This window comes from Hippoglossus stenolepis, chromosome 15, assembly GCF_022539355.2.
Source record: "Hippoglossus stenolepis isolate QCI-W04-F060 chromosome 15, HSTE1.2, whole genome shotgun sequence".
Classification (NCBI taxonomy): domain Eukaryota; kingdom Metazoa; phylum Chordata; class Actinopteri; order Pleuronectiformes; family Pleuronectidae; genus Hippoglossus; species Hippoglossus stenolepis.
This window is the reverse complement of record NC_061497.1, coordinates 1,996,441-2,013,715: the sequence shown is the minus strand read 5'-3', so window position 1 is coordinate 2,013,715 and position 17,275 is coordinate 1,996,441. Positions and strand designations below refer to the sequence as shown.

General features: G+C 39.6%; 1 long non-coding RNA gene across 1 annotated transcript; it reads left to right on the top strand.

Moving 5' to 3' along the window:
• The first annotated feature begins 14,362 nt into the window (after positions 1-14,362).
• Positions 14,363-15,772, top strand: LOC118121850. The gene is made up of 4 exons (XR_004698401.2): positions 14,363-14,418; positions 14,854-14,989; positions 15,359-15,448; positions 15,739-15,772. It is a non-coding gene; the product is annotated as an uncharacterized LOC118121850 (long non-coding RNA).
• Positions 15,773-17,275: the final 1,503 nt, after the last annotated feature.

The window sequence follows — 17,275 nt, the reverse complement described above, 5'->3', positions numbered from 1 at the left end:
TATAAAGAAGGTGATCTCTCTCATCTCTCCCACCCGGTATGTCTTGGGAGGGTCAAAATACAATCACAAGTAACTCCCAGTAATTCTTGGCAAGCTACTAAGGTTTGTGAAGTCATGTAAGTAATCATTGTGCATTGTACATTTGTTTTACATTAAGGAATTTTTAAGTACTACTACAGAAACAGGAGGTGTTACTAATTCCTCCCCATCTCAATCTGATTCACCAACTGGCAGAATTCAAAAGTTATCAGTAGTTTACTTATTGTCTTTATAATGTAGCCCTTAAAGTTCCTAGCTAAGAGTTTCTTCCTAAGAACTATTCACAAAGCAGTTGAGAGACACTTATATAGAGATGCTGAGGCAACTTCTAAAATAAGCAAAGGAGCAGAGTTGATTCAGTTGCTGTGGATGACTTCAAGCTTCAATAATGAGCTAACAGTGCTATATAAAGATTGGTTGACAGGTGACCAACCTTTGTAAGTCAATGTAAAATAAGATATTCATCAATACATAAGTGTCAGGAAGAAAATAATTTATGTAGGAATCCATTGATTTCATTTTAAAATTGAATTTACAAATATCTACAACAGTCAGTTCAGACAATCATCTCTGGTGTCATTGAATTGATTTCATATGTTGGTGAGCTGGTTTGATCCTTTTTAACTTATCTGGGATGGCAATATGTTTTGCAATTACATGATCTCAGATTTTTTTAAATAGTTATAAATGGTGAAATGGGCTGTGTCAACAAAAGGGTTTGAAGCATTTAGGGATATGTTCACTTAGGACATTCACATTGGGCTGTACAGTCTGAGAAACACTGTTTTTGCTCTTTCAGGATGCTGATGAAGACAGTGTGTCGCAGGACCTTGCTGTACAAAGGATGAAAATTTACAACATCCAGACTAATACGTCAGAGGGTCCAGACAACAGTGGTGGAAGGCATGAAAGTTCTGACTGCACTGACTAACTTTCCAAGGGCTTGCTCCATGCTCGTTGGGTTGACATATGCAGTGAATCTTGCGCATCCTAAGGAGCTCAGGTACACATTTGAAGCCTTCCAGAAACTCTTCCTGGAACTGGATTGTTCAAAGCTGTCCCCAAAAGTGAACAGCCTCAAGAACAAGCTACCTTACGTTTTGCTTCAAGGCTTTGTTAAATCCTTGAGTTTCAGTGTTCAGGGTGATTGATCCGAAAAATCCTATCAACCACACTCATTTGAGGGGAGTGGCATTATGTTTTTACAAGGCAGCTGTTCTTAAACTTTGTCCACTGTGCAGACTAGGATGCAAATTTGAATTTTTTTTACTGAGGAATTTGAAGTGAGTCCAAATTTTAGCAGTGAATAAGTAATCCAGCATCTTATCCCAGACTAAGTCAATCAACATGTGATATTTTTTATTTTCTCTATATTTAAGCTGTCTAAAAAAGATATTGGCCCTAATCATTTCAATTGGCGCATGTAATAAAAACAATATTTAATATTAAGTAATAATACAATTGCAGTCGGAAAATATTGTTATTTCAATGCATTGATTTACTGTGATGTGCCTGCAATGCCCACAAGTGATGGCCAGATGTCATGGATCAATTTTGTTAAATTTGTACTTGGCCTTTTCCAAGCCAAAATGACACCACTTAATAAGTAGTGTGATCTAGCTAAATCTGTTAGGTAAAAAGTAATTTAAACCAATGGTGTAGCACAGATTAGACACTATGAAATGCTAAAAAACTTTATCAACATGAATGACAAATAGATTACCAGTATAAATTGTATCCCTATTGTACACATACATGGTTTGTTTTATTTTTTATTCTCTTTAGTTTTTATTGTATTTTGGCATTTGCACTTGAAAAATGTTAGATAAACGTGTTTAAGCAAAGCTGCACAAATAAATGTTTACCTGCTGTTCTCGTTATGCATGGTGATCTGTTGATCCTACTGAAGTAAATTGTGGCACCAAAAGTCATGGTATTGAATGGATTAGACATAGAAAAATTATGGCAACAAAGTGACATCCAATATTATTGAATAGATTTAAATCAATGTCCACCAGATATTCAGTAAAAATAAATTATTTTTGCTCAGATACTTAGTAAATATAAATCTTTTTTTTATTTAAATGTAGTTAATTTATTCAATACCTTTTTAATCAAAGTTGTAGTAATTACAATCTACTCAATTATATCAAGTGTCACTTTGTTGAGTAACCATTGGTCACATTTTTTAGTACATGTATAAAGCCAATTTAGAATTAACCACAGTTCAGTGAGATGTTCCACAAATAACTCACACAGCTTATGTTGCCAAGCCATATGTTTATATCTGGAGCCATTGATTCTGACCCGTACATACTGTTCATATTTTATACAAAGTATGGTTCCGGCCAAAATAATTCCCTCATAATAAGTCTTTATATGGAATTTGGAACTACAGATCTATTTAGAATGTAAAATCTGTCATTAATACAGCAATGATTAATCCTTAATTAATATTTCAGCAATCAAAACCAGCTATCAAGCTGATTCCCTGCCTCATTGAGCTTCACAAATGGTAAACACTGCATGAAAAGAATAATTTTTGCCAGTTAATGCCCCTGTAAATTTCTGTGGAAGTTCAGGTTAACGACCGTTCACAGGAATCCAAAGGCAGCACAGAAAACTGCCAGGAATTGATGTGGGGTTCCAGTTTCGGCCAGTTTTACAAGCCTGAGAAGCTTGGCAGTTGACCCCCCTGCTCCTAGGTCTATGGGGAGGCTTTCACATGTAAATGACAAAACTGTGATCTTTACAAATGCAAATCAGGATAGTTTCACTCAGTGGTGCAGAGGTTGCACCTTGTCTAACTCCCTAATAAGAAAATCGTGTGTGTGTGTGTGTGTGTGTGTGTGTGTGTGTGTGTGTGTGTGTGTGTGTGTGTGTGTGTGTGTGTGTGTGTGTGTGTGTGTGTGTGTGTGTGTGTGTGTGTGTGTGTGTGTGTGTGTGTGTGTGTGTGTGTGTGTGTGTGTGTGTGTGTGTGTGTGTGTGTGTGTGCGCGTCAGCTGTCATCGCATGACACAGTCCCAAACATTTGTCCTCACAAACTACTGGAAAAACTCAGCACCATATTCCCATGTCCATGGCATACTAAGCTGTTGACTCTGCTGAAATTGCCTCATAATTTGGACTTCAATTGTCCTATTGTTGTTATTAAACGTTCCCATTATTCCATTAAAACACTCAACACTTTTATCCAAAGCGACTTACAATAAGTGCATTCCACTATGAGGGTACAAACACAGAACAGCAAGAATCATGTAAGTACATTAACTTAACACCAGAAAGAATAAACTGGTCCTCGGTCACATACTCATCCTATATAAATGTAAAGTACAATTTAAAAACTGTTATAACCGCTGCTTCAAATGTGAAAAGGTCATTTGTGAAGTTTTACTCTGAAAACATCACACTCAGCTCGTGAATACGTCCATTCCTGAAGATGCCATGTCAGTTGTTAACATCAACACGTTTAGAGGGCTGGTCCAATCACAGCCTCGTGAATGAAGCGTCTGTCTCCCGCAAACAAGAAACTACCGGCTGTTATTTTGCGTGGTTCAATGAATGAGTCTGTTTTCGGTGTAAAAAACTTGGTCGAAGTCGACCAGACACTGTTTCCCTGGAGGAGAGGATGACTGCATTGGAAAGTGAAGCCGCGGGCCCAGTGTGGAGGAGTCGAAGCGGAAAAGACGGGCGCTGTCGTGTTCTTTTTTCCTTAGGTAGAGATGGTAGAGTCGGTCTGGTTCAAAAAAGTATTTATTTAGAAGCAATGAACAGCTACTACATAGCTATGGGCACTGAACGTACAACCCGCAAGCCGCCTAATACCGCCAGGGAAGTCAAGAGTCGCCCCGAGCGGACGACAGGTGCAATATTTATAATAATAGGTAGAACTTCAGGAGAGGGGAGTCACGTGGCTAGTGCACAGGCTGGTCCCAGCCTCAAGGCACTGGAATTCGCCAATGATGAGGAGCCGCTCCCAGTTTCGTCCCTCCTTTGACAGTAGCTGGGAAAATCTTCACATTCTGACAGTGTTTGGTTTGGTGTTTTAAAACAAGCCTTGAATCGGCTGACAGCTTGTGAGTTTTCAGTATGGCATGCGCATTTTCTAGACAAAACAACGCCTCTCCTATCTGTCCTTCAGACCCTAGTGGCCGCTGCTTGAATTCTTTCTACGGGTATGTCACAGTTTTTTTAAGAAAACAGTGCGTTCATGTATGTGTGATTTTTGAAATAAAGCTAATGGAGTTTATGCTGCAATATAGTAAGTTAGGTATGAGAACAAGTTGAAGTACAGTGTATTGTCTGCCACAGATGTACAGTCCTCTCAAACAGGCATTATCAGACAGGTGCAAGACTGAACTGCGATGTGACGCACACACACACAACAATCAACTTCAAGATTAAAACCAGCCAGCAACGGCTACTATCAGTCACTATGTGAAGGCTGCACATTTTCCCACATATTCAGCCCAAACTGCCCCTGCCCCCACCTCTGTCTAACATACTGCATTTGTTTAGAGTTCAGTTTCATTGCCATCTTCACAGACACATATTCAAAGGAAAACATAGATTTTAGTCTTAACAGCGCACAATCCTAATATTACGGTAAGAGCTAAGCTAAAGAGAGAAGCCATTGCTTACTGCTAAGCTAACTAAATAACTCTTAGATCTGAATAGCGTGTTAACAACTGTGGGATTAGCGAGAAAGTTGCTACAAGAAGAAAGCATCGAGTGCTTGAGCAGAACTAGTGCATGTTTAAATATGTACGAACTGCTTAAACTTAAGAGTTTGTTCTAGTTAAGTTTTTTCATAAACATGACTTTGTCCTCTTGTATTTTATAGGAAACTGTCCGTCTTCACACCTCTGAGGCAAATGGCCGGCGCCACAAACCGGAGTTAAGGTAAGATTAAAGAAAAGATGCGCTGTGCTGTATCAAATACATTCTCTAAGTTTACTTTATCTGATCATTGTGTTTTCACAGCCTGAGCCCCCACAACGAGGCAGTCACTGGACATTTTGCCGAAGCGGATTTGCAGTGTGGAAAATGACGCCATTGTATGTAAGTAACTGTTTAGTAATTGTTTTTTATTGTGGATCTTCCAACGGTGATGTAGCGAGGCTATTTCCGTTTATTAATAATATCCTCTAAGACGTACTATGAGCCAGTATGAAGGAACTTCCGGTAGCTTTTGACTCCAATAATTGTTTTTATTAAAGTTTCCCAGTATTCCATTAAAACACTTTACTAAAAATGTATATTAATAAATGAATTATTAGTAATAACTATATATTATTTATTATTATTGTGTGGGAGGGTTTACCCACGTGTGTATTATAATGACCCAGGGTGACCAATAGCAACAGATCTACCAGCCAATCACGAGTGACTTTTCGTTTCAAAGGTCTGTGGTTTCATCCAATGGTGAAGTGAGAAGTTATCACCACTGCGATTCATATGCTAATTAGATCCCAACTTCGCTCCCACTTCACGAAAAGCCGAATTTTCGCCCCTGCAAACTCACCTAATTCCTGGCAGTTAGTGCCTGTTTACAGGATGCGAATTCCGCGTTCGCCTGTGACATAAACGGGCAGAAACATACCACTGGTAGTGCAGTGGGGGAGGGGGGGAGTGCCACAGGGGAGTCGCAGAGCGAAGGTGTGATCTAAATAGCATATGAATCGCAGCGAAGTCGCTTGTGAGAACTTATCTCAACATGTAACAAGGTACATGTTGAGTCAAAGCTTTATTTACATACAGCACAAATAATGTAAAAACACAACTGGCCTAGCCAGTGAAAAACTAATCAGGTGAAGCTTGAAATGTCTCTTTGCCGCCTCTGGGTCATACGTTCTTTGTGGGACTCTGTCCGAATCTGCTCCAGTGTGTATGCGTCTGTGATGTGTAGCTGTGAGATTCAGTGTAGCTTCTAGTCTTATTTGAAGTGTGGCACACAGGTCATTGAGCTCCTGGCTGTGGAAGGATGGATCCATGTCATCTGTCCCGCTTCAATCAGCTGTAAACACAATCAGTACAGTTCAATGACAACATACACCTATACATGTAACCAAAAAATGATCTAATGAATCTAATCTTACCCTCTTTGTTCTCTGTCGACTCCTGAACTTCTCAATGCTGCTGCAAGAGCTGCAAGGTCTGGTTGGATGTACAGGAAGTTCCTTCATACTGGCTCTTAGTATGTCATAGTCCAGGTAGCTGGAAAACAACATGAGTATATTATTAATAAACGGAAATAGCCTCGCTACATCACCGTTGGAAGATCCACAGTAAAAAAACACAATTACTAAACAGTTACTTACATACAATGGCGTCATTTTCCACACTGCAAATCCGGACTTGCAGCGAGAGTCTCAGCCTAATGTGCAGTGACCTCGTTGTGTGGGGGGGCTCAGGCTGTGAAAACACAATGATGAAATAGATCAGATAAAGTAAACTTATACAATGTATTTTATACAGCACAGCGCGTCTCTTCTTTAATCTTACCCTTGCTCCGGTTCGTGGCGACAACAGGACAAAAAGTCACGTTTATGATAAAACTTAACGAGAACAAACTTAAGTTTAAGCAGTTCGTAAATATTTAAACATTAACTAGTTCTGCTCAAGCACTCGATGCTCTCTTCTTCTTTAGCAACTTTCTTGCTAATCCCACAGTTGTTAACACACTATTCAGATCTAATAGTTACTTAGCAGTTAGCAATGGCTTCTCTCTGTAGTTTAGCTCTTACCGTAATTTGGGGATTGTGCGCCCGTCTTTTCCGCTTCGACTCCTCCACACTGGGCCCGCGGCTTTGCTTTCCAATGCACTCATCCTCTCCTCCAGGGAAACAGTGTTGTGTCGACTTCAGCAAGTTTTTTACACCGGAAACAGAGTTCCTCATCGAACCACGCAAAACACGAGCCGGTAGTTTCTTGTCTGCAGGAGACAGACGCTTAATTCACGAGGCTGTGATTGGACCAGCCCTCTAAACGTGTTGATGTTAACAACTGACGTGGCATCTTCAGGAATGGACGTATTCACAACGTTTTCAGAGTAAAACTTTACAAATGACCTTTTCACTTTTGAAGCAGCGGTTATAACAGTTTTTAAATTGTACTTTACATTTATATAGGATGAGTATGTGACTGGGGACCAGTTTATTCTTTCTGGTGTTAAGTTAATGTACTTACATGATTCTTGCTGTTCTGTGTTTGTACCCTCATAGTTGAATGCACTTATTGTAAGTCGCTTTGGATAAAAGTGATGAGTGTTTTAATGGAATAATGGGAACGTTTAATAACAACAATAGGACAATTGAAGTCCAAATTATGAGGCAATTTCAGCAGAGTCAACAGCTTAGTATGCCATGGACATGTGAATATGGTGCTGAGTTTTTCCAGTAGTTTGTGAGGACAAATGTTTGGGACTGTCATGCGATGACACAGCTGATGTGCTTTATGTGAAGCACAGTGTTTTGGTGTCAGCAGAAAGACATCTCTTAGATGTATCATCAGATGTAGCCTGGAAATTGTATCACTGATTACACTCATTATAGCATACTTACTTATACAGGTACATCTCAATAAATTAGAATATCATGGAAAAGTTCATTTATTTCGATAATTCAATTAAAAAAGTGAAACTCATATTATATAGATTCATTACACACAGAGTGAAATATTTCAAGCATTTATTTCTTTTAATTTTGATGATTGTGGCTTACAGCTAATGAAAATCCAAAATTCAGTATCTCAGAAAATTAAAATAAAACAAAGGATTTTTAATACAGAAATGTTAGCCTACTGAAAAATATGTTCATATGTATGTATGTATATATATGTATGTATATATGTATGTGTATGTATATGTGTATATATGTATATATATGTATGTATATGTGTGTATGTATATATGTGTGTATGTATGTGTATATATATGTGTATGTATGTGTGTGTGTGTGTATATATGTGTGTGTGTGTGTATATATATGTGTATATATATATGTGTGTATGTGTTATATATGTGTGTGTATGTATGTGTGTGTATGTATGTGTGTATATATATGTATGTGTGTGTATATATGTGTGTGTGTGTGTGTATGTATGTATGTATGTATGTATATATATGTGTATGTATGTATGTGTATGTATGTATGTATATATATATATAATATGTATGTATATATATATATAATATATATATAATATATATATATATATATATATATATATATATATAATATATATATATATATATATATATATATAATATATATATATATATATATATATATATATATATATATTATATATATATATATATATATAATATATATATATTTGGCAGTGTGGGCAGGTGCCAAGTCCTGCTGGAAAATGAAATCAGCATCTCCATAAACCTTGTCAGCGGAGGGAAGCATGAAGTGCTCTAAAATGTCCTGGTAGACGGCTGCGTTGACTTTGGACTTGATAAAACACAGTGGACCAACACCAGCAGAAGACATGGCTCCCAAATCATCACTGACTGTGGAAACTTCACACTGGACTTCAAGCAACTTGGATTCTGTGCCTCTTCCTCCAGACTCTGGGACCTTGATTTCCAAATGAAATGCAAAATTTACTTTCATCTGAAAAGAGGACTTTGGACCACTGAGCAACAGTCCAGTCCTTTTTCTCCTTAGCCCAGGTAAGACGCTTCTGATGTTGTCTCTGGTTCAGGAGTGGCTTGAGACGAGGAATGCGACAGTTGTAGCCCATGTCCTGGATACGTCTGTGCGTGGTGGCTATTGATGCACTGACTCCAGCCTCAGTCCACTCCTTGTGAATCTCCCCCAAATTCTTGAATGGCCGTTGCTTCACAATCCTCTCAAGGCTGCGGTTATCACTGTTGCTTGAGCACCTTTTTCTACCACACTTTTTCCTTCCACTCAACTTTCTATGAATATGCTTGGATACAGCACTCTGTGAACAGCCAGCGTCTTTAGCAATGACCTTTTGTGGCTTACCCTCCTTGTGGACTGTGTTCTGGACAACTGTCAAGTCAGCAGTCTTCCCCATGATTGTGTATCCTACTGAAGCAGCCTTAGAGACCATTTAAAGGCTCAGGAAACCTTTGCAGGTGTTTTGAGTTAATTAGCTGATTAGAGTGGGACATCGTGAGTCTACAATATTGAACTTTTTCACAATATTAAAATTTTTCTGAGAAACAGAATTTGGGGTTTTCATTAGCTGTAAGCCAGAATCATCAAAATTTAAACAAATAAACGCTAGAAATATTTCACTCTGTGTGTAATGAATCTATATAATATATGAGTTTCACTTTTTGAATTGAATTATCGAAATAAACAAACTTTTCCATGGTGTTCAAATTTATTGAGATGCACCTGTATAAGGCAAATCTATTCAAGCTACAACTTATGATTCTATAATTATACTAAGCCTGATGTATTTATAGGAGAGATTTTCTTAAAAGGGAGTTAGTACCTTTTAGAAAAAGGTGTAACCTCTGCACCACTGAGTGAAACTATCCTGATTTGCATTTGTAAAAATCAGTTTTGTCATGTACAGTCCTGCTCACCATTATTGGCACCCCTTCATTTTTTGCATAACCTGTACAATATATTCAGAAATAAATGGAAATGTACCAAATTTATATCAGGATCTTTTAATTGGCGGTCCAAAGTAATTTAACAAAGAATTGTTTTTTCAACTTGCATATTGTAATTTCAAAGAAGAAACAGAAAAAACATCATGTGCAGCAATAACGGCACCCCTCTTTAATATTTGGTTGCACACCCTTTGGCAGTGATGACAGCCTCCAAACGTTTCTTGTAGCCATCTATAAGCTTCTTGCACTTCTCAGCTGGTATTTTCTCCCACTCTTCCTTTGCAATTTGTTCAAGCTCTTGAATGTTTGCAGGGTTCTTTTCCCCAATAGCAGATTTCAGCTCACCCCAAAGATTTTCAATCGGATTGAGATCAGGACTCATTGCTGGCCATTTTAAAACAGTCCATTTTTTCCTTTTCAACCATTCCTGCGTGCTTTTGGATGTGTGCTTTGGGTCTTTGTCTTGCTGGAGGACCCATGATCTTTGACTCAAACCAAGTTTTCTTACACTGGGTAGGATATTTCGCTCTAAAATCTCTTGATAATTCTCTGATTTCATGATTCCTGTGATACGGTCAAGGCCTCCAGTACCAGATGCAGCAAAGCAGCCCCACAGCATTATGGATCCTCCACCATGCTTAACTGTTGGTAGGGTGTTCTTTTACTTGTAGGCTTCATTGCGCCATCTGTAAACAAACTGTTGGTGTGCATTGCCAAAAAGCTCTATTTTTCTGTCCACAGAACATTTTCCCAGAAGGACTGCGGTTTGTCCAGGTACTCTTTGGCAAAGATCAGTCGTTCCTTTTTATGTCTTTTCCTCAGCAATGGTGTCTTCCTTGGCCTTCGCCCATAAAGCCCTGTTTGGTTTAGTGTGCGGCGTATGGTACTTGTTGAAACCATGACCCCAGACTGTTCCAGGTTGGCCTTCAGGTCTTTGGATGTTTGACATCGTGTTTTTTTCCACCATTCGCACCAACCTTCGAAGACTTCTCATAAATTTTTCTCTTCCCCCCACATCCAGGGAGGTTCTTGACAGTTCCATGCTTGGCAAACTTCTTAATAACATTACGCACTGTTGAAACAGGGATACCAAGGTCTTTGGAGATGGCCTTATACCCTTTGGAGGTCTTGTGTATGCTAATAATAGCCCTTCTGATGTCCTCAGGCAGCTCCTTTGTCTTCACCATTGTGACAAAGGAACAGGGAATAACAGGTGGCTTTTTAAAACACGGAAGTCATCATTCATTGGCTAATTAATGTCACATGGGCACAGACAATTTATCACAGGTGATTCTCATTTGTGATTTACCACAGGTGAGTCATAATGTGTTTCCATACTGATTTACAGCAAAGGGTGCCAATATCAGTGACGCAGCAAGCTTTAAGTTTTTCTATCCCCCATTGTTTATCTTTTGCTCTTTTGTATCAAACACTAATTCTCTATAGAAAAAAGTTTTCACTTGATTCATTTTTTTCAGGAGATATTCCACATTATGTACTTAAACTTCCCCCATAGATCTAGGAGCGGTGGGGTTAACTGCCAAGCTTCTCAGGCTTGTAAAACTGCCCAAAACTGGAACCCCACGTCAATTCCCGGCAGTTTTCTGTGCTGCCTGCAGATTCCTGTGAGCAGTCGTTAACCTGAAATTCCACCGAAATTTGCAGGGGCACGAACTGACACAAACTCTTCTTTTCATGCAGTGGCCGCGACTCCCCGGCGGCACTCCCCTCTCCCTGGGCCCCCCACTGCGCTACCAGGAGTGCGTTTCTGTCAATTTGTGTCACAGGCGAACGCGGACATCACATCCTGTAAACAGTCACTAACTGCCAGGAATTGGGGGAGTTTGCAGGGGTGAAAATTTGGCTTTCCGTGCAGTGTCATCTCAGGGGCTTCTTCAGTTCTAACTGAGGTTTCAAGTGGTTCAACTCAATTCAATTTTTTTTGTACAGCGTGAAGACCTTAAAAATTATAGAGAAACCCAACAGTTCCCAAAATGAGCAGCACTTTGGCAAGGTGGTTAAATAACTGAAACCTCCCACAATTTGAACGTCTTCAAGAATTACAAGCCAAGTCTAGCTGCTCTGTTGTTTTAACATTTGTGGGTCTGCTATAGTTCTCATGGCTTATGCCATTATTTTAGTCTTTCCCTGTTTTCTGTGTTCCCCTCCTTGTTTCCCGTGTGTGTGTGTGTGTGTGTGTGTGTGTGTGTGTGTGTGTGTGTGTGTGTGTGTGTGTGTGTGTGTGTGTGTGTGTGTGTGTGTGTGTGTGTGTGTGTGTGTGTGTGTGTGTGTGTGTGTGTGTGTGTGTGTGTGTGTGTGTGTGAGTAACTGAGTGTTGGTGTGTGGATGGTAGCGGGGATGAAGTTTGGTTATTTGCCAGCTGAAGTGAGGGATAAGATGAATAAGTGTTGTTGTTTCATTGGGGACAATGAATCTACAAACACTAATGTGCAAACAAATCATTTTCATACAAAACCGCTCTTCTAATTTGTGGCACCATATATCATGCTTGTTTGATTCATATAAAGGGATTAATGTTAAGTAAGTTAGATTCATTTTCATATCTAATGTAGGCTGTAGCTGAAGTGATCTGATTGTATGTTTAGGAAAATGCTGGGTTTAATGGCTGATATAATCTGTAGCGGGAAAAAACTAAGTCTGGTGGAAAAGTAACTTTTTGTATACCTGTTTGAGACTTTTATGACCTGAACTGTTTGTGACCTGAAACCTATATGATCTGTCTAATACCTTTATGACCGTTCTAGTACTTATTGACTGTCCAAGAACCTAATTTCCGTCTGCTTTATCTTCAAAGGAAACATATGCAAATGAGTTTCCTGTGTCTTAATTCCTGTCTCAAACTGCGCCTACAGAACCAGTCTGAACTGGCTCAGACAAACAGCCTTAGTTCTCCTATATAAGATCCTTGCATTTGACTGTTCTCCATCATCACTCTGAGATCCCTGTGACTCTCTGTGTTGATCCTTTCTGCAGAAAGCCCCTATTAAAATACACAAAGACAAATTTGGTGTTCCAGCCTCTTGTATTTTCCGATTTCCATCACAAAACATAAAAAAAATGTTGTATTGAGAATTGCTTTATTTAAGGACTATTTTAGTTACTGTACATTGTCTACTGAATCATTGTTGGCTGTACTTATTTACAGCAGACGCAAGTGAGCTCATATGGGAAAGTAAGGAGAACTCAATGTTAGTCAAGACAGTGTTTTGTGCAAGTTGTACAAATGGTGTAAAATAAGGTGCAATATTTGTAAGTACAAATCAATAAATTTGGCATTGAATGGAAAATGTCCTAAACTAGTGTGAGTTAATATGGTTTAGCAGAGGTTGAGGCGGGTGTGTTGTGTCGAGCTGAAAAACCTCTGCCCTCCACCACATCCTTGTCTTTGATTGAAGCTTGTTCTGGTTGGGATAAACTGAAAAAATGTTACGTTCTTGAACCAGCTCATTGTGACTCATGTTTTACATCCAGGAGTCTTTTTATTAGCTTTTTGCCCAAGTGTGCCTAAATTGATGCTACTCTGGACTCGCCACCAGATCACACAGTTTACGACCATCATTTTACATGACAAGACATTTATATACCAGACTCTTTATTTATCAAATGGTTCATAATTCACTGACAAGTGGAAAAAAACAACGCTGTCTGCTTTCAGGTCTTCCATCTCTAATGTCTTGCTGATGCAGTTGTAGATGTTTTCTTGGCCTTAACTTCCATTTGTCTCCTCTGCTTCTGTTTTTCTTTTCTTCAACCCTTTGCTGATGTAGTTGCCTCTGTTACAGTGCCATGCTCTTTTGAACAGCTTTCAAAATATTAAAAGCAAATTTAAGTTAAGTATGTTGTTTCTGAAACACTTTATCTTCTGTTGAAATCCTCTTCACGTCCCAACAGAAATCAATAAATAAAGTTCCCCGAATAAAAAAATAAAGTCTGTCTGTGGCCCTGTAGCCCTCACAGTAATCTCAAGGGTGAGTCCACACGATGTAATGAATGTGTTTGGGACCCGGTTGATCCTCTGCTCTGGACTTGTGGTGACATTTCTCACTGTCAGATGAAAAGAGGTAGCCTGCCCTCATGGGCATCATAAGTGAAATATCACCGTCTACCCTGATAATGTATCAAGGAACTCTTCCCTTAACTTGTTGCAGTGGGATTATGTAGAAATTACGGGTCTGCAAATGCACACACAAATGTAGTGTGTTGACGTAGCCCATGGCTCCAACCACAGTCCTGGGACAATGTCTCCACAATGATCAGCTTTAAGGCAGGTCTGTTATACCAGCCTTGTACAGTAAATGGTAAATGATCTGTCTTTACATACACTGAGAAAAATGATTTTGTTGGCCCTGTAATGTTTACGTGGCTTGTTTGTTTAAATTCTACAATAAAATATTATTTAAGTGCTTTTACTTCAAAATGCTGTGTTATTTAATCTGCTACTTGAAGTTTGTTAGTAATTATGAATCATCATTTTGATAAGTAATTTTTATCATTCACGCCAAGTAATACTAACTACCCTTCTGTATTGACTGCACGACCCGACACAATGAAGTAAAGTTTACTTGGGTAACTCGAGTGAAATTCGAAACCCTTTTCCTGCTCAGCCAGTGACGTCAAAGGACAGTTTGCGCTCCTTTCACACAATAGGTTAGACACTGACCAGAGCAGCAGCACCTGACCCAGGAGGACAGACTTTTCCTGGAGGATTTTATACCTCATTTGATGAGACAGTTCGTGGATGTGAAGCCACTGGGGTAGGTTTCATGCTTAATTTACTTTGTACATTCATGTTAGCTCATCTGCTAAAGTCAGACTACTTTGCTAGCATTAGCTTAGCTTGCTAGCTATTATCGTTCTGGCACATGTGCTGCTTTTCTAGACACACACCAGCAAATTTGTGGACATGTTTTCAGTTGCTGAAGAAGGGGTCCCAATGGTGTAAGCTATGTATCTTCTGATTGTCAAAATGTATTGTGTTGTGTTTCATTACATTACATTAGATTTATCTTAGTAAGTTGGAACATATTGTATCTTTCATTAAAAAAATTTAAAATAGGTATTGGTTAAACTATATGGTAATTATGAAAGCAGCAGTTAATGTTGCTGCTCAATATTTCAAACTGAGAGAAGTGTTGTATTGTTTTAGCATGGTGTTTAACTATGTTGTGTGTGTTAACCTTTTGTTTTAGAACAAAGAGGAGTTAAGAAGGATCACAACAATTCCTCTCCAGCAAACCATTTGGTCAACATTGGACACTGGTTTTTCAGACAAAGGACAGGGTGGCTTGCATGAAAATAAGTTCTATGCTGGACTCACTCAGGCAGGTAATGTCTAAAATTCATGTGATGATAATCTTATGTTGGGCTCGTGTACATGGATGGATGTATGGATAACTGGTGACACTTGGTTCATTTGGTCAAAGTTAAATATTTGTATTAGCTTCCCAACCATTATTCATCTCTACCTTCTATGTAAAGTCCCTTGAGATCATGTATATTATGATTTGATGCTATACAAATACAATCTAATTGAATTTAATTAAACTGTAAGTGAAAAAATATTAAAGGGATGTACTGCATTAAATCATAAAATACTCACTTTCTACATTCAGTCCGTAGCTCGCTTCACCACTGCTTGCTCTCTATCCATTGTGAATGTATATGCAGTTATATGATATTCCGTCTCTCGAACAGCAACATATCAAAGGTAGAAGAGACGTCATCATCCGCTGCTTAATGGAGTAACTTGGAGAGTCTGGAGAGGAACTCATCAAGGACTACCAGGTAAATTTGTGATGATTATTCTGACCATAATAAAAACCTAAGACTTACTCTTATCTCCGTACAAATACTTTATAGGCAAACCACTCATATCCCTTTGTGTGGTTTAAAAAAAATATTTGTATTAATTTGCATTCTTCAATAAGATATTTACTACAATTGACATTTAAGATACAGTACCAATCAAAAAGTTGGCCCAACAACCTTTTGATTGGTATAGTCAATAGTTAAAAACAGTCGATAGTCCATAGTCTTCTAAGTTCTGATTTCAAATGTTTTTGACATCATTTCAGCAAGGAAGCCAAAGAGGACTTCTCTCATCATGACTTTAAAGGGGACATAGCATGCCCATTTTACCACAAGTTGATATGGTTCCTTGGGGTCTTAATGAAATGTCTGTAACATACTTTGGTCAAAATACCACAAGGATCATATAAAACAGGACCCTTTTTACCCTGTATAAAACAGCCCTCCACAGAGTGACCTGTTTTGAGTGCCTGTTCCTTTAAATGCTAATGAGCCAGCTCCCTCCCCTCTCCCCATGATTTTAAACGATATAAATTACATATTTTATATGATATAAATTATCAAATATGCATCCCATACTTATTTTTTGTCTTTTAATTCCAATCATATTGTCCCCTCTGCCCCCCAGGAGGGGCATGAACCCCGACATTCAACGGGTACAACAACAAGCGGAGAAAGCAGAATCGCGGGCTGACCTTATATATACAGTCTATGGGGCTGACCAGCGTGAGAAATGCACGTCCCGTGTGAACAGCCAGGCGGCTGCGCACTGAGAACGGCGCTGCGCTGCTCGCTGCAGCGCTTCCGCGTCCGAGTTAACCCGGCGTAACTACTGTAACCCGGCTACAGTAGCGCTGAACGCTGCGGAAGTTACACGAGGCAGCGAGGCTGCGAGCAGCAGCGCCGTTCCCAGCACGCAGCCGCCTGGCTGTTCACACGGACGTGCATTTCTCGCGCTGGTCAGCCCCATAGACTGTATATATAAGGTCAGCCCGCGATTCTGCTTTCTCCGCTTGTTGTTGTACCCGTTGAATGTCGGGGTTCGGGGTTACAGTAGCGCTGAACACTGCGGAAGTCTTCCACACTGCTGTGTAGCTGCCAATTCAGCTCAGGGGCGGTCGCCCGGCAGCTGCTGCAGCCTCCCAGTCAACATCCAACAAATGCCCTGGAATCGCGGCTGACCAGCGGAAATGCTCGCCGTGAACAGCCAGCGGCTGCGTGCTTGAACGGCGCTGCGCTGCCTCGCAGCCTCGCTGCCTCCGGTGTAAACCCGGCGTAGCGAGTGGGGGGACGGGGGTGAGGGGGTGGGCCAAGACCATGTAGGAGACTTCCAGTTCCTTGTTACGACACAAAAACCAGGAAGCGCAATCGAGTCGCTCAAGCATGACATTTCTGACTTAGAGGAACTATAACAAAACGCGCGAGTGTTTTTTTCCCAGAGTTTTTGGGTTGGTAGACATGCCAGATACCCACATTAACCTGTAGAAGCACTAACAAAGTGGAATTTGCATGCTATGTCCCCTTTAAGATCTGAAGGAAATGCAGCACAGGAAGGCCACAACCCCTGACCATGTCGGTCATCACAAGGGAAAAGAGGTTCTTCATGACTGTTGCAAATGTTTACCTTTTGCTCAAAGGCCTAAAATAACAGCATTTGTTGGAAATTAACTTACTGCATTTCTATTCTGTATTTCTTACAAAGCTATTGCACTTTACAGTGATCCTTCTTTGAAAATGTAATCTCTGCAGATGTACACGTTTGTTTGTTTAGTCTGACTGTCTGAGTGATTTTCTGAAAGCTCT